Source organism: Pteropus alecto, unplaced genomic scaffold (genome assembly GCF_000325575.1).
Source record: "Pteropus alecto unplaced genomic scaffold, ASM32557v1 scaffold109, whole genome shotgun sequence".
NCBI classification, from domain to species: Eukaryota; Metazoa; Chordata; class Mammalia; order Chiroptera; family Pteropodidae; genus Pteropus; species Pteropus alecto.
The window spans coordinates 10,442,816-10,455,637 of NW_006494608.1; the positions used below are offsets into that span (position 1 = coordinate 10,442,816).

At 36.9% G+C, this 12,822-nt stretch overlaps 1 protein-coding gene and 1 pseudogene across 1 annotated transcript in view; both read left to right on the forward strand.

Moving 5' to 3' along the window:
- The window catches only part of FBXL13 (F-box and leucine rich repeat protein 13), a 257,446-nt gene that overhangs the window by 140,341 nt on the left and 104,283 nt on the right, over positions 1–12,822 (forward strand).
- Positions 10,481–10,595, forward strand: LOC112473574 (annotated as a pseudogene).

Below are 12,822 nucleotides of genomic sequence, written 5' to 3' on the forward strand. Positions count from 1 at the left end.
ACACATTTCTTTTTTTTATTCCACGATTTCTTAACCTCCTGTTAAGAGTGCTAAGATTAGCTTTTCAGCCAACTGGCAGAGAATAGATGGGAAATGAAGAGGTGTGTGTGTGTATATATATATATGTATATATATGTACATATATACACACACACACATATATATACATATATATACACACACACATACATATATATATACACAGTCGTGCATTTTCTTCTGTGTGTGCCTTGTGTCCATTCCCCTTTGCAAATTTGGATCTTTGAATCCTCCCCTTTTCAGTCATTGTTATCTCAATTTGTATGCTGAACATTCATCTTGCTATAGCAATTCTCTTATTATTATTTCAGCTTATGATGCCCTGTTCTTAGTAAGGGTTGCACTCCTCTGCTTCTATTTGTCTGATAGTCACTTTACTCTGAATTATATATTTTTTTGTTGTTGTTATTTTGTTTTAGGTGAGCTGACACCTTTCAGAATTTCCTGTAGTGCAGGCCTCATAGTGGAGAATTCCCTTAATTTTTGTATGTCTGAAAAGGTCTTAGTTTCTCCTTCATATCTAAAGGAGAGCTTAGCTGGATACACTATTCTAGGCCAGTAGTTCCTTTCACTTTGAATATATGATTCTATTCTTTTCTGGCTTGTAAGGTCTACACCGAGAAGTCCGATGATAATCTAATGGTTTTACCTTTATCAGTTACTGTCTTCTTTTCCCTGGCTGCTTTGAGAATTCTATTTTTGTCATTAATTTTTGACAACTTTAATACAATGTGTCTCAGTGACGGCCTTTTTGGGTTGAGACAAGTGGGTGTTCTATTGACTTCTTTAATTCCAAGCACCAGCTCATTCCTTAGATTTGGGAAATTCTCGTCCACTATTTGTCTGAAAACGCTTTCTAGTCCCTGCTCTTTTTCCTCGCCTTCCATAATGCCCATTATACTTATGTTTCCTCTCCTGATGGTATCAGCTAGTTCTTGTATTTCTCTTTCATTATTTTTCATTCTTCGATTTCTCTCTTCTTCCTTCTGATTTATTTTTAGGTTTCTATCTTTGATATCACTGATCCTTTCCTCCATTTGGTCGACTCTATTTTCCAAGCTTGCTATTTCATTTTCAACTCTTTCAGTGTGTTCTTTATCTCCAGAAGTTCTATTTGGTTCTTTTTGAAGGTTTCAATCTCCTTGCTCTGCTCATCTAGTTGTTTTTTCAATTCCTGAAATTGTTGATAACTCGTTTCCGAACTCACTCAGTTTTTTCAGAACTACCATCCTGAATTCTCTGTCACTTAAGTCACATATTCCTATAACTGTAAGCTTATTTTCTGGAGATTTTTCTCTGTCTTTTTGAGATGCCTTGTCACCTTGGTTGTTCACGGTGTTTAATGGACTATTTCTCCACCTGGGCATTAATGTAAGTGTGTTCTGCTTTTCTTTTCCGGAAAGATTTATTATATAATGGTCCCTAGCCTGTTGCAAAGTAGATGGCGTATACGCCTCTTGGATCCCTGCTTTATATAAAGTGTTAATAATGTCTTTTTTTCCTCATAGATATTTAATCAAGCTTGCTACCGTCAGTCTCAGTTCCTGCCAGTGTTAGTGACACTTTCAGTAGCGTTTGCTCAGATTCTTCTGGGCCTCCATAGTGATCGGTCTTGGAGGGTATGGGAGGAGGGGCCCTCTAGGTTGAGATTTGGGGGCTGCAGTTCAGCCTCTGTTTTGCAACAGGGGCTGGTAAAAATCAACTGTTGTTTCTCTGTGGTCCCTTCCCTTTTCTCTGCCTTCTGCCCTGATGACTATGCCCTGCCACCAGCTTCATGGAAATCGTGGCAGTTCCAGGCAGGGCTGTTCAGGGAAGTCACCGCACCTTTTCCCCTCCCCTTCCTCCTGCAGGGAGCTCTAGCAGCTGCAAGAGGCAGCTTCTTTATTTCTCCCAGTCCACCGCCTGACACCCAGGGTTCTGACCTGTGGTAGCTCTTATATGCAGATCCCACACTCAGAAGTGATGGTGTACAGTTTGGATGTTTTTTGTTGAATTTTAGATGTTCAACTTATTGTTGTTTCAAGGGGAGAGTTCTGAGGATGCTTCTCACTCCTCCATGTTTTCCAGAATCCTATATTCTTTTAAACAAAAATTGATTATATAATCCATATATCTTTCATTTAATATTCTATAAAGTAAACATCTATTTCATTAAATATTTTCCCCTAACTTAATTTTAATAGCTATATAGTATTCTACTGTATCAAAATACCAATATGTATTTAACTATTCATTATTGGTCTACCATTTTTTGCTATCATCAATGACCTGGGAGGAAAATTCCTGTAGCCATATCTTTGTATATATCTCTGCAGTTTTGGAGTATAAATTTTTATAAGTAAAACGATCAGAGAATATAGTTATTTTAAAGGCCATTCGTAATCTACAAAGATTGTCAATTTACCCTTACCATAAATGTAAAATAATATTTGATATCTTTATATCTCATTCCAGTGGGCTGCATTGTTAAAATATTTTTGAAATTAATTAACAATTTTCTTTTAGAGCTTGACTGAAACATTTTCTTTATACTATTTTCAAAAGAAAAAAGAGTCTACATTCACTAAAGAAAAAATTCTGGTTAAATTACTTTAAAAAATTTAATTCATTTGATTTTATATTTACCATTTACTCAAAGTTATAAAATCCAAGCTTATGCTATAGAATAATTTTTTAAAAAATCATATCTAAACACAATTTGGGAAGACTTTTTGGAGACATAATGATTTTATCATGCAAAGAAAGTACCCTTTACTATGCTTCTTTGTTACCTATGGTCTAGGAGACATTCGATGACAGTGAATAGGTCCATCTTGTTTTCTGCTCTAAGAAATGCTGCGTGACCTAACTCATGGTAGACATTTATTATCTATTTATTGAATATTTGGATTAATGGTTAGTTAAATAAGTGGAATTAATGAACTATTGTATGAGATGATGTTAGTTTTCCTTTGCACCTTATACTTTTTTCAGGAAACTACTCCTCTCCTTTCCCTATGGTTTTATGAAGTTGTCACTCATGGCACCTTGAGAGCAATACACCATCGTATTGAGAGCATGGGTACTGGGGACTTGCATTTTAATCCTGAGTTTGCCATTGACTACTTATGGTATTGGGGCAAGTTACCTAAATTTCCTGTCACCTCAGTATCCTTACCTATGAAATGGAAAAAATACTAGTACCTACCTCATAGATGTGTTGTGTGAATGAAATTTGATACACATAAGAAGCTTAGAACACTGGCTGCATATAGTAAATGCTTAGTCACCATCAGCTATCATTATTAGATCATTGGTATTAGTATTTTCCTGTGGCCACTGGTAATTTGGTTCAGGCCTAGAAAATCCTAAATTCCATATGTGTGGCTGTGATTTTTTCCAGGAAGAGTATGATGCTAACAGAACAATTCAGAATTTTTCTAAGTATTCAACATTGGGGAAAATAAATTCTGTTTTCTCTGAGGTTGCAGGGTCTGGAGTGTGTATGTCCAGGATGATTTGTGGTTCTCTGGACCAGGAATATGGAAGAAATTTGTCTGCAGTAGGAAAAAATGAAGAGAATGAAACTATCACAAAGAGGCTAACTTTTGAGAGGGAGAGATGATGTGTTTGAGAAGGAAAGGTGATATATTATTTAGCTGGCCTTTTAGTTAAAAAGACCATTACTTCCCTTTCTACCTAAGCATTTGTATTGAGTTTCCATCATTGCAACTGAAAGAAACTGACAACTGGTGAGAGGCCGTGATTCCTATATAACTCTTAGTTGACAGAGAATACTTCTGATTGGACTTGAAAGAGAGCCTTACTCAAGAAAAAGCCTAAAATCCAAGAGAGAAAGTTGCGAAGGCTTTTCACACTCTCGAATTCTACCATGTACCTGAATTTGTTGCTTTGAGCATGCTTGTGACTGACTGTAAAGCAATACTTAACACCTAAGAAGCCAGTTTAAATCTGCTTCCTGTTTTGCTGGCACTGAATGTTGGGACCTACTGAGCAAAGTCATTCCCTAATGACTTTGTTGAGGGTAAGTTTTGTCAAAGTATAATATACATACAGAAAATGCACAAGTGCTTTGAACATTCACATACATGTCCTTTGATGAATATAGCACGGATTTCTGTTAGGTATACAAATAAGAGTTGAATGGCTGGGTCATGAAGTATGTGTATGTTTGGCTTTTGTTGATATTGTTAGTTTTCTAAAATGGTTGTGTCAAACCTAATGACATTTTTGTGATTTAGAAAACTCTTTTGAATGTGATTTCTGCGAGAAAGTTAATTCTATGGTTCTCTAACCCTTAATCATAGAAGGCCCCATGGTTCAGTTCTTTGTTCACTTTTCTTCTCAGCTTACACCTACTCCCATGGTGATCTCATTTAGATCATGGCTTTAAATATCACCTATATAATGAATATATACATATATATGTATGTATATATAAATATATATAAAATCATTATATATGTATATACACACATATATATGCTCGCACATATACTACATATATGTATAATATATATATGAGTATGCTTATATATGTATATACATATATATGTTTATAGGAGTATATAGATGTATATAGGAGTATATATATGTAATATATATTTGTAGAAGTAATATATGTGTATATATGTATATACACACACTTGATATATAATATATGTAACTCTAACCCAGACTTCTTTCTCAAATTTTAGACTCTTATATCTAAAAAAAAAAAAAATCCCTACTCTAAACCATAACTGCTTGACCCACCTTCCACCTTCCCCCATCTTAGTTAATGACAGATTCATGTTTATAGTTGCTTAGGCCAAAAATCTGGACTCATCTGTTATCAATTAAATTGCATCCCACCAAAATTCATGTTTAAGTCCTAACCCCTAGAAACTCACAATGTGACCTTATTTGGAAATAAGGTCGTGGCAGATGTAATTAATTAAATGAAATCATTAGATTTGGCCTTAATCCAATATGACTGATGTCCTTATAGAGGGGAAATTTGGACACAAGACACATGTGTACTGTAGAGAACCACGTGAGCATGAAGGTAGCCATCTGGAAAGAAGCCAAGGAAAGAAGCCTGGGACATATACTTCCCTCACAGTGAATAAACCAACCTCAGTGGGAACCAACCCTGCTGACGCCTTCGTCTTGGACTTTTAACCTCCAGGACTGTTAGACAATAAATTTCTGTTGTTTAATCCACCCAACTTGTTGTACTTTGTTACAGAAGACCTAGCAAACTAATACAATATCCTTGACTCTTCTTTTTCTCTCACACTCTGTATTTACTCTGTTAGGAAGTCCAGTTCACTATTACTTCAGAATCTATCCAGGATCTGACCACTCCTCATCACCTTCACAGCTACTTTCCCACTCAAGTCATCATCATCTCTTGCTTAGATTATTGTGATAGCCTCCTAATTGGTCTCTGCTTTAACTTTTTGTAGACCTCTTACGAGTCTATTCTCAACACAGCATCTAGGGTAATCTTTTTTAAATCCAAGTCAATGTTCTTCCTTTGCTCAAACACCTGGCAAGGCTTTCTATTCACTCAATTAAAAAAAAAAAAAAAGCTTTGAAAGGACCTTCAGGACCCCATGTAATTTTCCTCTTCTCCCAATTGCCTCTCTGACATCACTTCCTACTACTCTCCCTCTTGACAACTCTGTTCCAGCCACACTGATTTCCTTGCTGTTCTTTCAACACACAAGGTCTTGACTTAGGGGCTTTTGCATTGGCTGCATTCCTTGCCTGGAATACTCTTTCTGCAGTTATCTATATGGCTAATTTCCTCACTTCCTTTAAGTTCTCCTTACATATCCCCATAATGAATGAATAAATGGATAAAAAGGCATTAACTAAATGCACCAAAGAGATCCACACTAGTTCATTTCAGAACTCTCTAAAATGTGTTCTTATTTCTTTCAAGATAGAAAATATGGGTACCATTGTCAAGATAGAAAATTTGGGTAGCATTTAAGAGTTTTAATGGAGAGGACAATGCTATCTTATTTGTACATAGAAAAGTGCCAATTAGGAGGGCAGTGATTTCTGGTTATACTTTCTCTTTACCCTCTGCTCTGTTTGTAACTTCAAAAATTCTCCTGTTGATATTATCTTTGGGTAGCCACTTTTTCTACAGATTCATATATCTCCAACTGTGGGTTACAGACTGTAGGAAGCCAGGCATGGAATGACCACAGCTATGCTGGAAAGGAAGGCTGGGGTGTAGCCCATCTTAGGCTGAAGGCCAAGTGCCCAGAAACCAACAAATCTGAACATGGAGGACAAAAGGAGCCAGATGAAGAATAAAGAGTTTGGACCAAGATTGAGATTTATATATTCAGATTTAATATCGTTAAACCAGAGAGTAAGAAAGCTTGCAATAACAGTTTCTTTCTCCATGCCTCCTTTGTTCTGCATTTCTAGTCTCGGCTGTTTCACTAGGCTCACCTTTTTCTTTCTGCCTAGACACCTTCATACTATCCCTTTCTCCCATTCACCAGGTTAACTTTCATATATCTTTTGAAGCTCTGCTCAATCACAACCTTCTCTGGGAAGCTCTCACTTACTTCTCCTTTCCCCCAACCCAAGTGGGTTATGATTCCTCCAGTGTATACTTCTATCATTGTGCTTTCACTAAGCATTCTCTTTGTATTTAGTGTTCTACTTATTTGTCTGCTCTCTTCCCCATTGTGAGTTCCTTGAAGGCCAGGGTGATGCCTTATTTATCTGTATATCTATATTCTTAGCACATAATACAGTACCTGGCACATAGACTGATCAATGTGTGATGAATGAATGAATAAATGAGTAAATGAAAATGCAATCAATTTCAGGGCCTGGCTAGTCAGCTGCTTTAGGTGAAAACTCAGGGGGCCTGTAGATAGGTGAGAATTTGGCAACTTGCTAGAGCAAGGTTTGACGATCTTTTCTTGGTAAAGGTTGAGTCTGACATTTCTTTAGAAGTATGGGGAGAAAAGAACCTAGAAAACTATGAAATACTAAAGTGAAAGTATTTTTTCATCAATTATTTTTTAGTCGCTACATACAAGTCAAGAAAAATGAAAAGAGACAGCATCCCAGCAATGTTCAAATGAGTGGAATACTCAATGTAGTAATAATGGTTTATCAGTAGTTCTTGTACTGTAAATCTTTCTGGGACCCATGAAACTTAAAGGTAGGCTGTGCAAACTGCAAACTGGAAGACTCCAAGGTCATTTTAGTTCTCTCTTGACTATATAAATTCCGACTCCCCCTTCCAGAGAGGCAAAGAGCATGGAAGGTCTTACTCATTCACCCCTGGAGTTTGTGGTAGAGGTGGGAGAAAGCCACAGAAACAAATCCAGGGATGAATGTACTAGCCAAATGGAATGAAATTACATAAGCAAAGCAAGAGTGAAAAGAGATTTCTCCCCTCACTCCTCTCTCTCAGACAGCAGAAGGCATTGTGAAAGGAGATCCAAAGCAAAATTAGGAGTCCTGGGATCTAGTCCTTGCCATGCTACTAATGACTGTGCAACCCTGGACACTTACTTGGTTTTTCTGCCTCATCTGTAGAATGGCTAGGTCGCTGATCTCTGAAATCTTTTTTAGCTTTAGAATTTTGTGCTTCTATGTGATGACTAACCAAGATAATGAAAAAGGAGCAAGATTGGGGCAAAAGGATAATGAATTTTATTTTAGAAAGCCTGAATTTGAGTTTCTGTGATACATCTTGTGTCAATGACAAGAACTACTTGAAAGTGGAGGTCTGGTCCTTGGATGGAACTGGGAGTGGAGGTTTGGCAGTTTATCAATAATGGGTAATTAGAACAATAAGAATGTATGACCAGCTAAACCAGTTGTAAATAAGTCAATTATGTTCCAAAATGAATTGGTAACAGTTAAATTCAAAATTATAATTTACTTATAGTAGTTTGATTCCATTTTCCTTTATTGTATATTTTAATGGATGGCAATTGCGCCATTTGTTGGGCATTGACTATGTACTGGGCATTGAGATAAGTGCTTTACATTTGTTATCTCATTTAATCTTTACAAATATCTATATGAAGTGGGTATCTTTATTCTTATTTTAGAGATGTGGAAAATGAACAATGATGTGCTGGTAAACATGTAACAACTGGCTGGGAGAAGGGACAGCCCTAATTTGCAGTGGTTGCTGATTTCCATTGTGTAAATACTCCACATGGCCTAATTCAGGCTATCAACAAGAGACCACTGAACAGGGAGTTAAGAAAATATGTGCAGTAGTACACCATTATGTAATATTTTCGCCATACAGATACAATAAACATAAATATCTTCAAGAGCATAGATAATGGTAACATTACTTCCTAAACATAACATAACATTCCTAAAATAATTAGGAAGTAATGAGTTTGAGTACTCACGACCTTTAATATAATTTATTTAATTTTAAGTTTATGTGATGTAATTTTTAAACTGTCATAATTTAACAACTGGCTTGCAGAGTTCCTAAAAATTTACGATTTGCTCTTGTAAGCTGGAATAAGCTGGCTCCACATACCACTGAAAATGATGCTAAGACAGAGTAAGTAACTTGCCTAAGGTCATACAAAAAATGCTTGGACCAAGATCTATCCAATTCTAAAGACCAGGCTCTTAACCATTAGATTATCATTTGTAAAACCGTAAAGTTCTATATACTGCATATGGTAAAAAGCAAAATTACTGTTGCGTTTTCCAGTTGAAAAAATATATCTGTTCTTAAGTGTCATCAGTAAGGAGGGCTTATGGTGGAAACACAATCATGAGTCAGAAAAATCACAGTGAAACTTCTGCTTCTCTGGGTCAGTTTTGTGCCTCAGTTTTCTTGATAGTTAAAGGAATGCTTTGTGTCCTTTCTGAATCATAGTTCAACCTGTGTTGGAAAAAAAATAAAAGAATTCATGAAAATCTTTTTATGTTGCTTGCAGATAGGACTCATATAAATTTAAATAGTTTTTATAATTATTAGTTTGAATATAACTTTATGCTAGCTATATTGAAAATAAAAAAATAAATATTACAAATATGTATTGTTTGGTATCCATAGTTTAATGTAATCTCTTTGTAGGCAAAATGTATAAGGATGTTTATTGTGTTAAGCAGTAAAAATATGAGACATCTGGCAACAATTTTTAGATCTTGAGAATAAGATGACAAAATGATGAATCTCAGGGGACTAAGATCATGTTTCCCACTCCTGAAAAACGGTTTGAAAAAAAATTTAATGTTTTCTGAAAAAACCATACTTATTTTAGTTTCTTCTTTGTTCTCTATCTTAGGAAGTGACTTACACACAGAATTTCATGAACTGTTCATGAAATTCTACTTAGGTTTTTGGACCTGGATAAAGCCTATGGTTAGAATTGCAGCTATAAAGCCACCATCTAGCTCAATAATTCTAGACAAATCAAGTAACTCTGTGGATCTTGTGTTGTAAGAAGAAAGTATTTACGTGTTATAATGAGGAGAAGTGGCCTCTAGCCCTGGCTAGAGGAGATAAAGCTCCATTATGCTACAGAGGAAGCTATGAGTAATTTGGCCATTGGGTGAGGAAAAGAACAAGATAGTGTATTCCAGACAAGAAAGTTAAATTTGGGAAGGGTCAGCTTACGTCTGCAGATCACAGCTCTGAGTCATTGTGCAATAAGTGCACACAGAGTTGGCATGCATGCTTGCCTTCCTGGAAACTGTAAGCTTCATTAATTTTGTATTCTAGTTCCTCACTCACATTGGAAAATGAAAAAATTTTTTTTCGTGTTTGGCTATCGAAATGTTTTTAGATAAAAGTGGCAATCTTTAACAATTGATTATATTGGCTCTCCTTTTGGAGCTACTAATTTCAATTTACATTCTACAGATAATTTTTTCAACAACTTCTTGGTCTATTAACAAACCTGTGTTGCCTCATACTCTATGCCAAGCTCTATGTTGTACTTTAAATAGCACAGTGGATAAGATGCTGTTAGTGCTTCTCAACAGGGATATTAGTTAGACATATGCACTGGCAATTATTATAGAAGGCAGAAGATACAAAACGCAAAGTGAGGGCTATAGTCTTTGGTGCTGTGATATGTAAGAGGAAGAAAAGCTCTTCCTAAAGTGATCAATGAGGGCTACCTGGGAGAAGTGCTTTCATGAACATAGAGGAGAGGCTGACCATGAAGACATACAGACCTGAAAGTACAAGATCATCCAAAGAGAGAGATTGGCAGGACATCAAGAAAGATAATAACCAGGCCTCTCTTCCTGTCACTACAGAGGACACCATATTTAAAAACCTACCATGCCCTCTTAGCACAGACCCTGATAAGTATTTCTATTGAAAATGGTTGTGGTGGTTGTGGTTCCATAGTGTAGCAGTTAGCACATCTGCTTTACAAGCAGAAAGTCCTGGGTTCATGCCCCAGTGGAGCCACAGTCCATGGTCTATGGCCATGCCACCCTGAACAAGCCTGATGTCTGATCTCAGGAGCTAAGCAGGGTCGGGCCTGGTTAGTACTTGGATGGGAGACCACCTAGGAAGACCAGGTACGTAGGCATAAATGATGATGATGATGATGATAATAATAATAATAATAATAATAAAGAAAATGGTTGTGGTACATTTGAATGCAATAAAACAGAATGATTAGTAGTATTTTGGGAGAAATCTTTATTTCTCTCCAACAATTCATTCAGCTTGCTAAGCCACATTTCTTTGAGGTCACCAAGAGTTTGTGAAGGATATATGGATATGACTAAGGTCATTACATTACACATTATTCATTGGTTACAGTGCTGTTAGAATGAGAGAAACAGCTGGAAACAGTACAAGAGCACAACTTGGGCAACATCTACCTAAGACGGGTATTGCTATCTGTCGTAGAGGATCTGGCCTTATATATCTCTTTTCTGTGTTGCTGAGCTAAGTAATTCATAGACAATATTGTAAAGAAGGGGTAGAAAGTGGAAGCTTAGTAAGCCGTTATCCTCACTGAGGTAAATCCCATTCTTTTTACCACCTCTGAGCAGCAACGAAAGATCTGAGCTAATCCTTGGTGCTCAATACTTTGGTCTTCATTTCGTGTGGCTCATAACTCATTTCCTTCACAGACAGCTCTGTCTTGTCATGCTGATGGCTTGAGACCCACCCAGAGGCAGCTGGAGAGAATTTTCCTGAGATCACCAAAGCTTCTCTGTCCCCATCAGTCGCAGTAGCTGTCTGTTGGGACTTGAGATTGGAACACCACTGGGGCGGCAAATTTCCCCAACTTCCTAACCAATGAAAGCTTAACCAGCAAAGTACAGAGTGGCAGGGCTCCAGATGGTGTCAAAATTGAAGCCAAAAAATCACCTCACAACTAAATAGAGGCCAGATCCAAGTTTTATTAGAATCCTGCACAGAAAATATACAGATATCAGTTGTGTCAAGGCCTGGTACTTTAACATGGTAAAATATTTTACTTTTTCCCTTAGAGAGGAATTTTTAATTTCAGGCTTACATCCCATTATTTCAGTGAAGAGAAAGGACAACTAATAGTTGGTTGGTCTAGAATATTCTGGCAGGAATATTTGAGTCATAAAATATTAGCCAAGCATCTTTTTGGATATCCTAAAATAAACTGTGTTGAGAACTAAGCATTTTATGCCAGGACAGAACTAAAGAGCTCTTTCTCAGAGATTCCCTGACCCCTCTTTTCTGGCTACAATCTTATTGGTTGATAACACCAAGTTTTTGGCTGCATTGCAAGGAATCAATCAGCTGTGGCTGATTACTGCTATCATTTTTTTTCCCTTGTTCATGAAATCTTACCGTGAACGTACTTCCAAGACACAGAGAGAGAAAGAGTTGTTTGTTTGTTTAGAGGAAGCCATTACTGGAGATACTAGTGCTAGGGTAATGGGCTGGGATTTGAGATAAAAAGGAAGAACTTAGAAGTTTTGTAAAAAATGACTGTTCCCATCTCTGGATTTACATGTTATAATGAGGAGAAGTGGCCTCTAGCCCTGGCTTTGCCACCGACTATGTGACTCAAGACCATTCGTTCGTTCATTCAGCACTTATGGAGCACCCACTCTGCGTTTGAAATGACGTCCAGCACTGAACATACGTAATGAGAAATGGATAAGAAACATGTTCTCAAATCACATAACTCTCTGAATACCATTTCTTTATGTTTGCAATGTGAGGGATGCACTAAAATGATCTCTTAAGGCCCTCTGCCTCTAATTCTTGAATCTTTACTTTTCTGTGGGAGCACAATGTACCTAGAAGAACAGTAATAGGAAAATGTACCCAACATTCATGCCAGACATTGTGCTAACTAACCAATTTTATATACATTACCCCATTTTGTTTCCTTAAGATTTTCTTAAAATAGGCATTAGCATACCCGTTTTTTAGATAGGAAACTAAGCATCAGGATGGTTGAGTTGCCTTTTGTTACAAGTATGAAAGAGGCAGAGCCGACTCAAACCCAGCTCTGCCGACTCCAAGCCCAGTGTTTTCCCCTCCTTTGTTCTCCAGATTTTTAATGTTTATTAATCTCGTCTGGACTTTTCTCTGTGAGTGCTTATGAAAAATTTATTCAAGATCCATGGCAATAAAATATAAAATACCTCATTCTGGCCTTATGGGTCTTTCATTAACTTTCCTTTCCTCCTTACCTACTAAACTTTTCTTATTCATCCCAAGGGTGATCTTGCCACTTCATTCAAGCCAGTGCTTTGCCTTTGCTTGTACTTTACCTTTGACTTAGAATTATTTTCAGTCTTGTCCGTTGCCAA